Source organism: Macaca mulatta, chromosome 9 (genome assembly GCF_049350105.2).
Source record: "Macaca mulatta isolate MMU2019108-1 chromosome 9, T2T-MMU8v2.0, whole genome shotgun sequence".
NCBI lineage: Eukaryota > Metazoa > Chordata > Mammalia > Primates > Cercopithecidae > Macaca > Macaca mulatta.
Window position 1 is genome coordinate 101366831 of NC_133414.1, and position 11510 is coordinate 101378340.

The window sequence follows — 11510 nt, forward strand, 5'->3', positions numbered from 1 at the left end:
GATTTTCATAAGGAGTGCACAACCTACATCCCTCACATGGGCAGTTCACAATAGGGTTTGCACTCCTGTGAGAACCTAATGCCGCCACTGATCTGACAGGAGGCGGAGCTCAGATGGTAATGCTCAGTTACTGGCCACTCACCACCTTCTGTGCGGCCCAGTTCCTAAGAGGACACAGACAGGTACTGGTCCATGACTAGGGGGTTGGTATATATAATATAGTCAAACAAAGTAAGCAGCAAAACAAAATTGGAAGCAAAGATGGTTAGATCAGAATGTTTGTGAACACCTTAGTGTCCATTCCACAAACTTCCTACTGTGTATAAAGCCACACTAATCAATGTACATCATTGGCTAACGTTTATTTCCAGGTGTCTCCCCTGGAAAATCTCTACCACCAGCCATCCACTCCCCCTCTTCACACACACACAAAATGCCCTCCAACTCTTTTTGCTCATCCATAATTGCATCCATCTCAAAAGAGTATTTCTGAAAAATTAGTCTCCTCCAGAAGATTGCTCTGACCACTGTCCTCTGTCTATCATACTCTGCTCTAGTTCGTTTGTTTTGTTTTGCTATCACTGTTAGGGAATTTACTTTCTGTGCAAAAAACCTTTATTGGACTCCCAGTGTTTGTCAAGTAATGTGATAAACAAGAGTGTAGCAAATGAAAAGGCCCATGCCTAACTATAGCAGTTCACACTACAATACCATGCTATGGTGCTCCAGTTGATAGCAGTTCGCATGACAATATTGAGCTATTGTGCTCCGGTTGAGAACACACACCCCCTTCCATTGTCTCATTTACCAATAAAGCAGGAGTAGCTCCAACCATTCCATATGCTCTTCAGTTTTGACGGGCTTTCCTCTCTCCATCTCTTTAGATGTATGTAAATTTAATTTTGCAATCAGATTACAAACTCCAGAAAGACAGGGACCAGGGCTTTTATCTCATAATAATACTTATCTTCCCTGACATTGTGGGGGAATTTTAGCCTGTGGTGCTTGGCCTTGAGTGAGTAAGTGGTGGGGGCAAGGAGAGTCTCTGCCTGCATCCTTTTACTAGGCACAAAAGGAGTCTACAGGAGGGTGCAGCGTCTGATGGAAAACTGAAACACCCTAGAAGCTTGGTTTGTAAGGACCTGGTGAAGCAGCTGATGAGAGAAGTGGAGCTGTCCCTCCTGTTGATTTCAAAAATATCAGAAAGTCATATACTTGCAGATAACACTTAAACATTTCCACATATTTTCTCTGACTACCCTTACCATCCTTTATATGACCTTTTTCATCTCCCTTTTACTCACCAATATTTTCATGATAAACTATTTTTAAATTTTTTATTCTCAGAATCAAACATTGAAAAATATTTGAGGCATTCTTTGCAATGTTTTGAATAAATACTGTCTTTGAAGAAATGTTTTAAATAAAATCTATTTTTGAATAAATGCTCTCTTTTAAGGTATACTATTGACAATGTTTCCATTTGAATACAGCAGGTTCTGGGATAAACAAAGTAAAAACAAAACCCCTATCCCTTAGTGGCAGGGATGAGTATAAAAGACTAAATGTCAAAAAGAACCTCCCCAGAGGATGGAGCCAGGTGAATGAACAGCAATGACTCAGACCAGGTGTGGTGGCTGACACCTGTAATCTCAGCAATTTGGGAGGTCAAGGCAGGCAGATCACTTGAGGTCAGGAGTTCAAGACCAGCCTGGCCAACATGACAAAATCCTGCCTCTACTAAAAACACAAAAATTAGCCGGGCATGGTAGTGCGCACCTGTAGTCTCAGCTACTCAGGAGGTAGAGGCAGGAGAGTAGCTTGAACCCAGGAAGCAGAGGTTGCAGTGAGCTGAGATTGTGTCACTGTCCTCCAGCCTGGGTGACAGAGCAAGATTCTGTCTCAAAAAAAATAAAAAAAATAAAAAATAACAATGGCTGGATAGTTCTTATCAGATAGCAAAATCAGGGTCTAATTAAGAAACTTCTGCCATTAGCAGGGAAGGGGATCTTCAAAATGTCTATCCAGCAGAATTTCATCATTGCTATAGATTCCTGACCTCTGAGATTCTTCCATTTCTTTTTTCAATTGAAAGTATTTATTATAGTTAACCTACCACAATACACATGATACCATGATACACATGAGTTATCTAGTCTTAACTAGCCTTTTGATTTTTTTTTTTAAGCACCAGACCACAAGGAGTCACATACACACCTTTAGGTAGGACAGCGCTTTACTCAGAAATCCCTGACCATGAGCTGAGTGCAATGATTCCTTGACTGTGGGTTGGCTCCCCTGGGAAAGGTCTGATTATGTTCTATGTTTGGGAAGAAGGGTATACATGGTTATTTAGGGCCAGAGTAGGATACTGTGGTGGAAACAACTCATGATCCTTCCAAATTAGTGTTTCCCCTTTAATATGAAGTTGTCACCAGGAAGCGGGCTTCCTATTTCACAGCTACATGAACTAACCTTCACTTCTCCCCAGGTGGGCTGTGAACTAGTTCTTCCAAATGGAATATGAGTGAATGTGATGTATGTCATTTCCAGGTGAAGATGGTTAAGAATCAGGTGTACCCTCTTTACTCTCAATTTCCAGGCTCTCGGGGATGGTAGAGTCACAGGATGGAAGAACTCTGTGTCCTTGGATCATTGCATGGAAGAGAACTGCCAGGTGCCCAGGAACAGCAGCCTTGGACAGTTATGTGAACAAGAAATAAACTTCTTTTACAGTGTCATTTATGTTTTTGAACTTCTTTATTATAGCAGCTAGGCATATACTAATTCAGGGATTCCATGATAGCAATATTTCTTCTCTTTTGAGTAGGTTTCCAAACCTTGCTTTTCCACAATTCTGAAATATTTTGGTTCTGGGATAAACTTTTCTACTCTTTTGGCAGCACAAAGATCCCTTTGTAGAGAGGCACTAATTCTTCTTCTTCTGGAGTAGCATCCCAGTTTCTCACTGTGGCCAACAAAGAGAATAAAAGGAAAAAGAGGATCTGAAATAGCAACCCAGCTGCAGTTACCAATACCTGATAATACTATAGTCAAAGCTCCACATTAGAGAACAGACCACTTTCAGTAGCGTGACCTCTGGTCTTAGAAGTAAGTGGTATTCAAATATGGTAAAAGGTAGTGGTGGCAGTAGTACATAGTAATAACTAACACTTATTTGGCATTTACCATGTGCCAAGCACTGTTCTCAGAGCTTTATACATAGTAGTCCACTTAATCTCCATAAAACCCTATGTGGTAAGTACTAACATAATTCCTTTTTCTTTTTTTAGAGACCTAGTCACATTCTGTCACCCAGGCTGGAGTACAATGGTGCAATCTTGGTTCACTGCAGCCTCGAACTCTGGGCTAAAGCAATCCTCCTGGGTAGCTAGAAGGACAGGCTCATGACACCATGCTTGGCTAATTTTTTAAAAAATTTTGTAGAGATAGGGTCTTGCTATATTGCCCAGGCTGGTTTCAAACTCCTGGCCTCAAGCAATTCTCCTGCCTCTGCCTCTCAAAGTGCTGAGATTACAGACATGAGCCACTGTACCTGGGCACAATTCCCATTTTAAAAATGAAGAAATTGAGGCACAGAAAGGTTTCTAATACGGTTTGGCTTTGTGTCCCCACCCAAATCTCATCTCAAATTATAATCCCCATAATCCCCACATGTCAAGGGCTGGAACTAGTGGGAGAATTGGATCATGGGGGTGGTTTCCCCTATGCTATTCTCATGATAGTGAGTGAGTTATCATGAGATCTGATGGTTTTATAAGCCTCTGACATTTCCCCTTCTTACATTCACTCCCTCCTGCCGCCTTGTAAAGAAGCGGCCTTGCTTCCCCTTTGCCTTCTGCCATGATTGCAAGTTTCCTAATCCCTCTCCAGCTATGGGGAACTGTGAGTCAGTTAAACTTCTTTCCCTCATAAATTACCCAGTCTCGGGTAATATCTTTCTAGTAGTATGAGAACAGACTAACACAGTTTCCACCTCTATTACTTAGCAGCAGCTGTCAGATCCTGACCCCTTTTCTCTAACCATATGTAATTCCTCTTACTGCCCCCACTTACTCTTTTTTTCCCATTCACTTACCCCATATTGTCTAACTTATTTATTATTGTATTAGTCTGCATTGGCTGCCATAATGAAAAATCACAGACGAGGTGGCTTAAGCAACAGAAATCTATTTTCTCACAGTTCTAGATGCTAGAAGTCCAACTTGGTTTCTGGTGAGGCCTCTCTTCCCGGCCTGGAGACGGCAGCCTTTTCTCTGTCTTCACATGGCCTTTCCTCTGTGTGCGCTGAGAGAGAGAGAGAGAGAGAGATCTGAGGTCTCTTCTTTTTCTTCTTTGTATGAAGACATCAGTGTTATCAGATTAGGGGCCCCACCCTTAAGACCTCATTTAACCTTAATTACCTCCTCACAGGCCCTATTTCCAAAGTTATGTCGAGGGTTAGGGTTTCGATGATGAATTTTGGGAAAGGAGTGGGGAAGTCAATTCAGTCCATAGCAGTTGAGCTTATTGCCATCTCTCTCCTTTTTTTTTTTTTTTTTTTTTTTTTGAGACGGAGTCTCGCTGTGTCGCCCAGGCTGGAGTGCAGTGGCCGGATCTCAGCTCACTGCAAGCTCTGCCTCCCGGGTTTTTACGCCATTCTCCTGCCTCAGCCTCCCGAGTAGCTGGGACTACAGGCGCCTGCCACCTCGCCCGGCTAGTTTTTTGTATTTTTTAGTAGAGACGGGGTTTCACCGTGTTAGCCAGGATGGTCTCGAACTCCTGACCTCGTGATCCGCCCGTCTCAGCCTCCCAAAGTGCTGGGATTACAGGCTTGAGCCACCGCGCCCGGCCTGTCATCTCTCTCCTAATAGAATATAAGCTCCATGAGGACAGAGATCTTTGTGTACTGATGTATCTTAAGTGCCTAGAATGGTGTCTAGCACATAGTAGATTCTCAGTAAGTATTGACTTGATGAATGAATGGTGAATGAATGAATGAAACAAGCACTCCTAGTGTTCTAACAGAGATAAGGGTACAAATTGTCCCAGCAGAAGTTTATTTAGGGGAGTCTTATTTCTGAATAGGACTATGGAAAAGTAAAGTCATTTACCCACATCAAGTTTCCACTCAAAGACTGCCCAACTGCAGTCTGAATAATTAATGTTGAAAAATGTCTTAGTCCATTTTGTTCTGCTGTAACAGAATACCACAGATTGGTAGATTGGGAGATTGGGTAATGTATAATGAACAGACATTTATTGACTCATGGTTCTGGAAGCTGGAAAGTTCAAAATCAAGGAGGCACATGTGGCCAGGGCCCTCTCACCGGTCATCCCATGATGGAAGGGTAAAAAGGGGGTGAGGGTGAGCAAGAGAAGGTTGAAGTCATCCTTTTATATGGAACTCAGTCCCTCAATAATGTCATTAATCTATTCAAGAGGACAACGCCCCTATAACCCAAATACCTCCCATTAGGTCCCACCTCCCAAAACTGCCACATTGGGGATCAAGTTTCCAAACACATTAACTTTGGGGAACATATTCAAACCACAGCAAGAAGAAACGGTGTGTAATTAATTTTTGAAAAAGAATAAGAATGGGGAGCTGGCCAAGTGCTGTGGCTTATGCCTGTAATCCTAGCACTTTGGGAGGCTGAAGCAGGAAGATCAGCTGAGCCCAGGAGTTTGAGAGCAGCCTGGGGAACATATTGAGACCCTATCTCGACAAGAAATAAAAAATTACCTGGGTGTAGTGGTACTCACCTGTGATCCCAGCTACTCAGGAGACTGAGATGGGAAGATCACTTGAGCCTGGGAGGGAGGTGAAGGCTACAGCGAGCTCTGATTGTGCCACCGCACTCCAGTCTGGGTGACAGAGCAAGACTCTGTCTGAAAAGAAAGAAAAAGGAAGAAAGGAAAGGAAAGGAAAGGAAAGGAAAGGAAAGGAAAGGAAAGGAAAGGAAAGGAAAAGAAAGGAAAGGAAAGGAAAAAAGAATGGGGAGCTATTTTATTAACCATATCAATATTTTTGAAGTTCACTTGGAAGATCATTTTAAACATATATATTTGTGAATGAGTACAGAAGAGAATGTTATATAGGTGGGAACACACTGTTTCCAAATTATAGCCCATTGTGGTGATCAAGAGAACCCACTGTCTACCTAAGTATTCCTCTAATAAGTGTGAATACTATTGAACTAGTCACCACCTCTTCTAGGTGGACAAAACTACAGTTAAACATAGACTCGAAACAACAAGAGGGTCGATTTTTACAAAAAATCTCAAGGAAAAAGCATAGAGTTTCATTTTATAGAAGTAAAAGTATTTTTGCCTACATTCAATATATTATTTGGTTCTCAGACTTTAGCATGCATTATAATTATCTGGAAGGCATATCAACACCTAGATTTCTGGGTCCCACACTGGAATTTCTGATTTTATCAGTCTACAATGGGGCCTAAGAATTTGCACTTCTAACAAGTTTCCAGGTGATGCTGATACGGCTGGTGGCCAGTTGCAATATGAGAATTATTGTGTTATACCATCTGTAGTTGATGTAACCCATTCCAGAAACAGGAAGCAAATCTATATTATATATAAACGAAACCTATTGTCCTAGGAAATATGAACAGGGCCTATATTCCAGGAAAAAGACACATATATATTTGTAGCAACCAGGGAAATCAGAACTCTTTCTAGTAAGTTTCATTTTCTCATAACAGAAATAACACCAGGAGAAAGTTGGTTTTCTTTTTCAGTTGCTATTTTGCAATCACATTGCATGCAGTCTCACACTAGCCCAGCTACTAAATCAGCTGATGCATGCTGTGGTAACATTATATACAGGCACTAGCCATACAAATTTCTGAAGTGTGAATCAGTATCTCAACTATTTCAAAGCACAGTGGTAAAAACCTTTCTCTATGCTTCTCCCCAACCAGTACCTTTGTTGATAAGATTTTTAAATTCCTGTCCAAATTCCTGTCTTGAATACTGAGTCCAAAAAATAAATCAAAACAAACCCACAGCATTTCTACTTTCCTATTTCAGCATTTCTTAAAAACCTAACATATATTTCTATAAGTACCTAATAGAACTTGTAAATAGAAGCCAGGTGCTGTGGCTCGTGCCTATAATCCCAGCACTTTGGGAGTACTTCCCAAGGCGAGCAGATCCCTTAAGGCTAGGAGTTCAAGACCAGCCAGGTCAACATGGCAATACTCCATATCTATTAAAAATACGAAAATTAGCTGGGCCTGGTAGCTGTAGTGCCAGCTACTCAAGAGGGTGAAGCACGAGAACTGCTTGAACCCGGTAGGCAGAGGTTGCAGTGAGCCAAGATCTTACCACTGTAGTCCAGCCTTGGCAACAGAGCAAGACTGTCAAAAGAAGAAGAAGAAGAAGAAGAAGAAGAAGAAGAAGAAGAAGAAGAAGAAGAAGAAGAAGAAGAAGCAGCAGCAGCAGCAGCAGCGAAGGAGGAGGAGCAGCGGAGGAGGAGGAACTTGTAAATAGAAAAGGAACTTGAAGCTCTTGAGTAAGACACAAAAGTAAGGGTTTCCAACTGGAGCAGGCTTAGCTGTGCATCCTAATCAAAGGGTAGAGACTTTTTAGGAAGGACAATTTCTTTTTCCTCCCTGCCCTAGGCGGAAAAAAAATATGATAAATAACCTTTCCCAAGACTGAATAACCTACTTAACAACCTCAGTTTTGCTGGAGAAAGTGTTCTATCTGTGCTTTGTGTAATTTTCTGACCTCAATCTTTGAGGTACTATTATTTTCTTTTGGGTCTATATACATGATTACTCCCTTTGTGACTAAGGGTATGAATAAGGAAAAATCAAGGAAAATACATTTCTTCTATCATTCCAAAACACTACAGCTGTACATTGTGATTTGGGGATGCCAAATACCAGGGCAACAAGCAGGGATTTAAAATATGGTGGGGATTCTGGTTCAGGATGACTGACTAGAGACATCAGACACCCACCCTCTTTAGAAAGAAGAACCAAAATTATGAATAGATAATTATACCTCGAATAGAACATCTAGGAGAGAACACTAGAATTCAACAGAGAAGTCATGGGAAACACCTGAGGCATAGAAGCAGCAGGAATCAAGTGACCAGCTTGGCTGAGATTGGCCAGGAGACCAGAGGGCCTTGGCATTTCAGGGAAAGGGCAAATGAGAGAACTTCAGCAGTCCACATCCCTCCTGCAAACTGCGGCAATCTGAAACATGAGAGAGTTTCTCTACCCATACAAACTCTGGCACCAGTATGGGTGGTGATTTGGAGACCCCACAAGGGTATTTCATGAGACAGGAAACTCACGCTGGGTCTCTCAGGTCCCCAAGACCTAAGCAGCACCATTATGAGACTATAGTCATGGAATTGTGTCCTATCCTGGGAACCACAGCCCCCGTATCTCCATATCCCAGGAGCCCCCAGTGATATTTCCCAGTGTCCACCCAGTGAGCTGCAGTGACATAGCACTGGCTAGACCCAAAGGTAATACAGGGTCCGCAGCACCCCAGCCCACAGAGAGTACTACTCCCCAGGGAAAGAATGGTGCAATGTGCCAAAAAGACAGCCCCTGATACAAAGGAAACCAAAACATGTCCTTTCCAGAGTCCCCTGTTTGGGGCTGTGAGAAGTGACCCTACACTTAGCAGCACCACAAACTCTGTACTCGGCCTCACAAGTGGATAGTAAGATACCCTCCCACTGGTGCTTGGGCTTACATGTAGAGAGCGGAACCCCTTCTTGCCCTCCACACACTGCTGCAGGCACAGCCACTGATGCTACTACCAGAGAGGCTGGGGCAGGGAAACCAGAGGGCTGCCTGTCTGGTGCTGTGAGTGGTGACTGCACCCCCACTGGACGCATGGCCTCTGTGCCTAGGCTCACACATAAAGAACAGGGTCTCTCCTCTCTCTGTACAGTGCTGCGGGGTTGCTGTTATAGAGAATGAAAGAGCCTGAGAGCTGTGTGTCTGGGGCTATAGGTGGCAACCCTGCACCACAGCCACTGCCAACATCAGTGTGCACTTATCAGAACCCAAGGGGTTGTCCCACCGTTGGCTACTGCCATTGTCTAGATCACATCAGTTGCCCAGGGACTTGAGAACCCAGTCACCCACCTAGCCCACTGCTGCAACTACCAGCATCTGAGCAAGCTATCTGGGGGCCCAGGAATTAGCCTACTTGGTCCCACTAACACCAGTGCCAGTGTATGTTGTTCTGGGGCCCAAGTTCAGACATCCTCAACCCACTGCTGCCACCACTGGGGACTGAAGACTGGCCCACATGGCAACCATGTTCCCAGTAAAATATCACGATAGCCTCCACTGATAACCCCACCCTAAACCATCAAGGAAATAACATATATCACTGATCACAGCCAAATAAATTTTACAGAGACTACACTACCATGTACATTCAGAATCAAAGCCAAAGTGCCTTACTCAACCAATATTGTTGATATATCTTCAGGAAAAAGTCCTCCCCTACAAAAGCAAATTCAAAAACTGAAAGAAGTGACTATTATACTAGATGCTCAGATATCAGTGAAAGGACACAGGAAGCATGTAAAAGCAAGGAAATATGATACCTTCAAAGGAATACAATTCCCCAGCAACAGATCCCAATCAAAAAGAAACCTAGGAAACCCAGGAAAAACAATTCAAAATTGTGATACTAAGTACGGTGGCGCACACCTGTAATCCCAGCACTTTGGGAGGCCGAGGTGGGTATATCACCTGAGGTCAGGAGTTCGAGACCAGCCTGGCCAACACGGTGAATCCCCGTCTCTACTAAAATTACAAAAATTAGCTACGCATGGTGGCACATGCCTGTAATCCCAGCTTGGGAGGCTGAGGAAGGAGAATCACTTGAACCTGGGAGTCAGAGGTTGCAGTGAGCAGCGATTGCACCACTGCACTCCAGCCTGGGCGACAGAGTGAGACTTCATCTCAAAAAAAAAAAAAAAAATATATATATATATATATATATATATATATATATATATATATATATATAATACTAAAGAAGCTCAGCAAGATACAAGAGAATTCCAAATCCAATACAATTCAAACAATACACAGATATCAGAGAAACAATTCAGGATATGAATGAGAAATGTGCCAAAGAAATAGATATCACAAAAATAACCAGACTGAAATTCTGAAACTGAAGAATTTGAATGAAATACAAAATATACAAAAAGTTTCAACAATAGACTAGACCAAGCAGAAGAGAGAACATCAGAACTTGAAGAAAGGTCTTTTGAAATAACCCAATAAGACAAAAATAAAGAAAAAATAATAATTAAAAAGTATGAACAAAGTCTTCATGATCTATGGGACACTGTAAGGTGACCAAATATATGAATTATCAGTATCCCAAAAGACAAAGAGAAACTGAAAGGGTTTGGAAACCTATATAATGAAATAATAGATGAGAACTTCCCAAGTCTAGTAAGAGATTTAGACATCCAGATACAGGAGGTCCAGCAATCCCCAATCAGATACAGTGCAAAAAGGTCTTCTCCATGGCACATTATAATCAGACTCTCTAAATTCAGTGACAAAAAGAAAATGTTAAAGACGGCAAAGGAAAAGCATCTCGTCACCTACAAAGGAGCTCTGGTATACGTGACCAACAGGCATATAAAAAAATACTCAACATCACTCAACTCCAAGGAAATGCAAAAAATCACAATGAGATATCATCTAATCCCGGTTAGTATGGCTATTATTAAAAAAATAATAATAACAAATGCTGGCAATGATGCGGGGAAAGGGAACTCTTACACACCGTTGGTAGGAATGTAAATTAGTATAGTCATTATGGAAAACAGTATGGAAAGCTGTCAAAAAACTAAAAATAGAATTTTCATGAGACCCAGCAATCACACTAGTGGGTATCTAATCAAAGGGAAAAAAATGAGTAAATCAGTAAATCAAAAGGATACCTGCACTCACATGTTCATCACACCACTATTCATAATAGCAAAATATAAAATCAACATAGGTGCTCATCAGTGAACAAATGGATAAAGAAAATATTATTTATACACACAATGGAATATTATTCAGCCATTAAAGAGGAATGAAATCATGTAATTTGCAATGCAGTTGGAACTGGAGACCATTACATTAAATGCAGTAAGCCAGGCACAAAATGACAAAATACTGCACGTTCTCACTCAAATGTGGGAGCTGAAAAACTTTATCTCATGGACACTGAGAATAGAACAATGTCCCCCCTAGGAAGGGGAGTGGTGGGAAGATGAGAGTGAGGTTATGGGTACAAACATATCGTTAAATAGAAAAAATGAGTTCTACTGTTTGATAGCAGACTAGGGTGACTATACTTAACAACAATATTATGTATATTTTAAAGTAACTAGAAGAGAGGACTTGAAATGATACCAACACATAAAAATGATGAAGACTGAAGGTGATGCATACCCCAATTACCCTGACTTGATCATTAAACATTCTTTGCAT

The 11510-nt window shown here is 41.8% G+C and overlaps 1 long non-coding RNA gene across 1 annotated transcript in view; it reads right to left on the reverse strand.

The window, feature by feature from the left end:
• Nucleotides 1-1325: 1325 nt before the first annotated feature.
• Nucleotides 1326-11510, reverse strand: part of LOC144331164 (uncharacterized) — a 35162-nt gene continuing 24977 nt past the window's right edge. The window contains exons 2-4 of the long non-coding RNA XR_013398117.1: nucleotides 5767-5892; nucleotides 4203-4308; nucleotides 1326-2968 (exon numbers count right to left, since the gene is read on the reverse strand). This is a non-coding gene — a long non-coding RNA (uncharacterized LOC144331164). The remainder of the gene's footprint in view (nucleotides 2969-4202; nucleotides 4309-5766; nucleotides 5893-11510) is intronic.